Below are 7500 nucleotides of genomic sequence, written 5' to 3'. Positions count from 1 at the left end.
CATCCGCGAAACCCACCGACCAGCCACAGTGCCCGGAACGAGGCTCCGGTTCGTTCACCCTCGCCACTGTCCGAGGGCGTCCGAAAATACTGAGGTCTGAGTCGGATCCAAAACGCACAAACGTCGGTCCTCACTCCTGGAGGCCTATGTTTCTAAAAACCAGGTTTCTGAAATCTGCGACCTGGTGGCCCAGTGATGTCGGCTACAACTTTTTTTTTCCGGTCCGCTCAAAATTCTCCAGGCATTTTCTGAGCTTTCCTTCACATAGTCCGACTTTTACTTAGTTTCTGACGGAGCCAAAAAAGTCCGGGTTTTTTTGCCCTCCTTATCGTCCCGACTGGAAACTTTAACTTCGTATTTTAAGTCAGAAAATTAAAGTCCTTTTCATCCAGGAGACCGACCCTTCCTGCAAAGCGTCCCAAATGGTCCTTCGTCGTCGGATATCTGTCGGGAAATACCGCTCTATGGAACTGTTTATTTCATCCATCCACTGCACCTGCTGTTCTGACATCAGCATCCGAGAATAGTGTCCCGTACTGGGACATGGTCTGGCATATCCCGCTCTCTGGAACTCTGTATTCATCCATGCGTTACACCTGCTGTTCTGACATCAGCATCCGAGAATAGTGTGCCGTTATGGGACATGGTCTGGGATCTCCTGCTCTATGGAACTGTTTACTTCATCCATCCACTGCACCTGCTGTTCTGCCATCAGTGTCCGACAATAGCGCTTCATCATCGGATAACTGCCGTGAGATACCGCTCTCTGGAACTGTTTCTTTCATCCATCCACCGCACCTGCTGTTCTGCCATCAGTGTCCGACAACAGCGCTTCTTCATCGGATATCAGCCGGGATCTCACGCTCTCTGGAACTGTTTATTTCATCCATCCACCGCACCTGCTGTTCTGACATCAGCATCCGAGAATAGTGGCCCGTACTGGGACATGGTCTGGGATCTCCCGCTCCATGGAACTGTGTTCTGTTTATTTCCTTCATCCACTGCACCTGCTGTTCTGACATCAGCATCCGAGAATAGTGTCCCGTACTGGGACATGGTCAGGGATCTCCCGCTCCATGGAACTGTGTTCTGTTTATTTCCTTCATCCACTGCACCTGCTGTTCTGACATCAGCATCCGAGAATAGTGTCCCGTACTGGGACATGGTCAGGGATCTCCCGCTGTCTGGAACTGTGTATTCATCCATCCAGTGCACCTGCCGTTCTGCCATCAGTGTCCGAGAACAGTGCTTCTTCATCGGATATCAGCCGGGATCTCACGCTCTCTGGAACTGTTTATTTCATCCATCCAGTGCACCTGCCGTTCTGCCATCAGTGTCCGAGAACAGTGCTTCTTCATCGGATATCAGCCGGGATCTCACGCTCTCTGGAACTGTTTAATTCATCCATCCACTGCACCTGCTGTTCTGCCATCAGTGTCCGACAATAGCGCTTCTTCATCGGATATCAGCCGGGATCTCACGCTCTCTGGAACTGTTTATTTCATCCACCGCACCTGCTGTTCTGCCATCAGTGTCCGACAACAGCGCTTCATCATCGGATAACTGCCGTGAAATACCGCTCTCTGGAACTGTTTATTTCATCCACCGCACCTGCTGTTCTGCCATCAGTGTCCGACAACAGCGCTTCATCATCGGATAACTGCCGTGAAATACCGCTCTCTGGAACTGTTTATTTCATCCACCGCACCTGCTGTTCTGCCATCAGTGTCCGACAACAGCGCTTCATCATCGGATAGCTGCCGTGAAATACCGCTCTCTGGATCTGCTCTGTTCTGGCAGGTAATCAGGGAGATTTTAAGTAGATGAGTGTCCGGGAATAGTGCACTGCACTCGGGCAGGTCACGCCGCGTAACCCGCCCCGTATCCCGGTTCCCGAACCCGCTTTTCCGCCCAAAGTTGTCCGAAGATGCTTAGGCCCAGCTGGGGAACGCTCCCCACGAAGCCCGGGTCTCAGCCCTGGAGCCCTGTGTTTCCGAAAACCAGGTTTCTGAAATCTGCGACCTGGTGGCCCAGTGATGTCAGCTGGAACTTTTTTTTTCCGGTCCGCTCAAAATTCTCCAGGGGATTTTAGGGCTTTGCGCCACATATTCCGACTTTTACTTAGTTTCTGACGGAGCCAAAAAAGTCCGGGTTTTTTTGCCCTCCTTATCGTCCCGACTGGAAACTTTAACTTTTTTTTTTAAGTCAGAAAATTAAAGTCTTTTTCATCCAGGAGACCGACCCTTCCTTCAAAGTGTCCCATACAGTGCTTCGTCATCGGACATCGGCCGGGATCTCACGCTCTCTGGAACTGTTTATTTCATCCATCCACTGCACCTGCTGTTCTGACATCAGCATCCGAGAATAGTGTCCCGTACTGGGACATGGTCTGGGTTCTGCCGCTCTCTGGAACTCTGTATTCATCCATGCGGTACACCTGCTGTTCTGCCATCAGTGTCCGTGAACAGTGATTCTTCATCGGATATCAGCCGGGATCTCACGCTCTCTGGAACTGTTTAATTCATCCATCCACTGCACCTGCTGTTCTGACATCAGCATCCGAGAATAGTGTCCCGTACTGGGACATGGTCTGGGATATCCCGCTCTCTGGAACTATGTTCTGATTATTTCCTTCATCCACTGCACCTGCTGTTCTGACATCAGCATCCGAGAATAGTGTCCCGTACTGGGACATGGTCTGGGATATCCCGCTCTCTGGAACTATGTTCTGATTATTTCCTTCATCCACTGCACCTGCTGTTCTGACATCAGCATCCGAGAATAGTGTCCCGTACTGGGACATGGTCTGGGATCTCCCGCTCCATGGAACTGTGTTCTGTTTATTTCCTTCATCCACTGCACCTGCTGTTCTGACATCAGCATCCGAGAATAGTGTCCCGTACTGGGACATGGTCTGGGATCTCCCGCTCTCTGGAACTATGTTCTGATTATTTCCTTCATCCACTGCACCTGCTGTTCTGACATCAGCATCCGAGAATAGTGTCCCGTACTGGGACATGGTCAGGGATCTCCCACTGTCTGGAACTGTGTATTCATCCATCCGCTGCACCTGCTGTTCAGCCATCAGTGTCCGTGAACAGTGCTTCTTCATCGGATATCAGCCGGGATCTCACGCTCTCTGGAACTGTTTATTTCATCCATCCACTGCACCTGCTGTTCTGACATCAGCATCCGAGAATAGTGTCCCGTACTGGGACATGGTCTGGCATATCCCGCTCTCTGGAACTATGTTCTGTTTATTTCCTTCATCCACTGCACCTGCTGTTCTGACATCAGCATCCGAGAATAGTGTCCCGTACTGGGACATGGTCTGGCATATCCCCCTCTCTGGAACTATGTTCTGTTCATTTCCTTCATCCAGTGCAACTGCTGTTCTGCCATCAGTGTCCGACAATAGCGCTTCATCATCGGATATCTGCCGTGAAATACCGCTCTCTGGATCTGCTCTGTTCTGGCAGGTAATCAGGGAGATTTTAAGTAGATGAGTGTCCGGGAATAGTGGGCCGTTCTGGGACTTGGTCTGGGATATCACACTCTCTGGAACTATGTTCTGTTTATTTCCTTCATCCAGTGCACCTGCTGTTCTGCCATCAGTGTCCGACAATAGCGCGCCGTTCTGGGACTTGGTCTGGGATATCACGCTCTCTGGAACTATGTTCTGTTTATTTTCTTCATCCAGTGCACCTGCTGTTCTGCCATCAGTGTCCGACAATAGCGCGCCGTTCTGGGACTTGGTCTGGGATATCCCGCTCTCTGGAACTATGTTCTGTTAATTTCCTTCATCCAGTGCACCTGCTGTTCTGCCATCAGTGTCCGACAATAGCGCTTCATCATCGGATATCTGTCGTGAAATACCGCTCTCTGGAACTGTGTATTAGTCCGTCCGCTGCACCTGCTGTTCTGACATCAGCATCCGAGAATAGTGCGCCGTTCTGGGACATGGTCTGGTCTCTGCCGCTCTCTGGAACTCTGTATTCATCCATGCGTTACACCTGCTGTTCTGACATCAGCATCCGAGAATAGTGTCCCGTACAGGGACATGGTCTGGTCTCTGCCGCTCTCTGGAACTCTGTATTCATCCATGCGTTACACCTGCTGTTCTGACATCAGCATCCGAGAATAGTGTCCCGTTCTGGGACATGGTCTGGTCTCTGCCGCTCTCTGGAACTCTGTATTCATCCATGCGTTACACCTGCTGTTCTGACATCAGCATCCGAGAATAGTGTCCCGTTCTGGGACATGGTCTGGTCTCTGCCGCTCTCTGGAACTCTGTATTCATCCATGCGTTACACCTGCTGTTCTGACATCAGCATCCGAGAATAGTGTCCCGTTCTGGGACATGGTCTGGGTTCTGCCGCTCTATGGAACTGTGTGTTCATCCGTCCACTGCACCTGCTGTTCTGCCATCAGCATCCGAGAATAGTGCCCCGTACTGGGACATCAGCCAGGACGCACCGCCGTCATCTCGTTCGTTCGCTCAGTCATCCATCCACGAAAGCTACCGATCAGCCACAGTGCCCGGAATGATGCCTCCTGCCGGGGTAGCGTCCGCTTGCTCCCCGACAGCCAGTTCTGCATGAGGCTCCGGTTCTTCCACCCCCGCCACTGTCCGAGGGTGTCCGAAAATACTGAGGTCTGAGTCGGATCCGAACCGCACAAACGCCGGTCTTCACGACTGGAGGCCTATGTTTCTAAAAACCGGGTTTCAGGAATCTGCGACCTGGTGGCCCAGTGATGTCGGCTGGAACTTTTTTTTTCCGGTCCGCTCAAAATTCTCCAGGCATTTTCTGAGCTTTCCTTCACATAGTCCGACTTTTACTTAGTTTCTGACGGAGCCAAAAAAGTCCGGGTTTTTTTGCCCTCCTTATCGTCCCGACTGGAAACTTTAACTCCGTATTTTAAGTCAGAAAATTAAAGTTCTTTTCATCCAGGAGACCGACCCTTCCTTCAAAGTGTCCCATACAGTGCTTCGTCATCGGACATCGGCCGGGATCTCCCGCTCTCTGGAACTGTGTATTCATCCATGCGGTACACCTGCTGTTCTGCCATCACTGTCCGGGAATAGTGTGTCGTTCTGGGTCATGGTCTGGGATATCACGCTCTCTGGAACTCTTTATTCATCCATGCGGTACACCTGCTGTTCTGCCATCACTGTCCGGGAATAGTGTGTCGTTCTGGGTCATGGTCTGGTCTCTGCCGCTCTCTGGAACTCTTTATTCATCCATGCGGTACACCTGCCGTTCTGCCATCACTGTCCGGGAACAGTGTGTCGTTCTGGGACTTGGTCTGGTCTCTGCCGCTCTCTGGAGCTCTTTATTCATCCATGCGGTACACCTGCTGTTCTGCCATCACTGTCCGGGAATAGTGTGTCGTTCTGGGACTTGGTCTGGTCTCTGCCGCTCTCTGGAACTCTTTATTCATCCATGCGGTACACCTGCTGTTCTGCCATCACTGTCCGGGAATAGTGTGCCGTTCTGGGTCATGGTCTGGTCTCTGCCGCTCTCTGGAACTCTTTATTCATCCATGCGGTACACCTGCTGTTCTGCCATCACTGTCCGGGAATAGTGTGTCGTTCTGGGTCATGGTCTGGCATATCCCGCTCTCTGGAACTCTTTATTCATCCATCATGTACACCTGCTGGTCTGCCATCACTGTCCGGGAATAGTGTACCGTTCTGGGACTTGGTCTGGTCTCTGCCGCTCTCTGGAACTCTTTATTCATCCATGCGGTACACCTGCTGGTCTGCCATCACTGTCCGGGAACAGTGTGCCGTTCTGGGTCATGGTCTGGTCTCTGCCGCTCTCTGGAGCTGTTATTTTCCTCCATCCGGTACACCCACTGCTCTGCCATCACTGTCCGAAAATAGTGCTCCGAAATCGGGTAAGTCGCGCGGGGGGCCACCCCCGTATCTCGGCTCCAGGAGCGTCTTTCCGCCCGGGGCCTGGCCCACTATGCTTAGGTCCAGCTGGGGAACGCTCCCCCCGAAGCTCGGGGCCCTGTCCTGGAGATCTCTGTTTCCGAAAACCAGGTTTCTGAAATCTGCGACCTGGTGGCCCAGTGATGTGAGCTAAAAAAAAATTTATCGAAGCGATCTAAAAAAGCCCAGGCATTTTCTGGGCTTTCCTTCACATATTCCGACTTTTACTTAGTTTCTGACGGAGCCAAAAAAGTCCGGGTTTTTTTCGCTCCACATAGTCCCGACTGGAAACTTTAACTTTTTTTTTTTTCCATTATTTCACCCGCGGAGGTCCGCAAACACCTCCAGGGGCCCACAACGGCCGAATTAAGCCAGGAAAAAGACACCAGAACCCGGATCTCTCTACCAGACACCCCCAGAGCCCGGAACACGGACCCAAACACCTCCAGAGGCCCACAACGGCCGAATTGGACCCGGAAAAAGACGCCAGAACCCGGACCCGGTCCCGGATCACCCCGGTACACCCGCGGAGGTCCGCAAACACCTCCAGAGGCCCACAACGGCCGAATTGGACCCGGAAAAAGACGCCAGAACCCGGATCTCTTTACCAGACACCCCCAGAGCCCGGAACTCGGACCCAAACACCTCCAGAGGCCCACAACGGCCGAATTGGACCCGGAAAAAGACGCCAGAACCCGGATCTCTTTGCCAGACACCCCCAGAGCCCGGAACTCGGACCCAAACACCTCCAGAGGCCCACAACGGCCGAATTGAACCCGGAAAAAGACGCCAGAACCCGGATCTCTTTACCAGACACCCCCAGAGCCCGGAACTCGGACCCAAACACCTCCAGAGGCCCACAACGGCCGAATTGGACCCGGAAAAAGACGCCAGAACCCGGATCTCTTTACCAGACACCCCCAGAGCCCGGAACACGGACCCAAACACCTCCAGAGGCCCACAACGGCCGAATTGGACCCGGAAAAAGACGCCAGAACCCGGATCTCTTTACCAGACACCCCCAGAGCCCGGAACTCGGACCCAAACACCTCCAGAGGCCCACAACGGCCGAATTGGACCCGGAAAAAGACGCCAGAACCCGGACCCGGTCCCGGATCACCCCGGTACACCCGCGGAGGTCCGCAAACACCTCCAGAGGCCCACAACGGCCGAATTGGACCCGGAAAAAGACGCCAGAACCCGGATCTCTTTACCAGACACCCCCAGAGCCCGGATGAGCTCCACAAACACCTCCAGAGGCCCACAACGGCCGAATTGGACCCGGAAAAAGACGCCAGAACCCGGATCTCTTTGCCAGACACCCCCAGAGCCCGGAACTCGGACCCAAACACCTCCAGAGGCCCACAACGGCCGAATCGAACCCGGAAAAAGACGCCAGAACCCGGATCTCTTTACCAGGCACCCCCAGAGCCCGGATGAGCTCCACAAACACCTCCAGAGGCCCACAACGGCCGAATCGGACCCGGAAAAAGACGCCAGAACCCGGATCTCTTTACCAAACACCCCCAGAGCCCGGAACTCGGACCCAAACACCCCCAGAG

This window comes from Gasterosteus aculeatus, unplaced genomic scaffold (assembly GCF_964276395.1).
Source record: "Gasterosteus aculeatus unplaced genomic scaffold, fGasAcu3.hap1.1 HAP1_SCAFFOLD_27, whole genome shotgun sequence".
Taxonomy (NCBI): Eukaryota; Metazoa; Chordata; class Actinopteri; order Perciformes; family Gasterosteidae; genus Gasterosteus; species Gasterosteus aculeatus.
Note: the sequence above shows the minus strand (reverse complement) of the source record.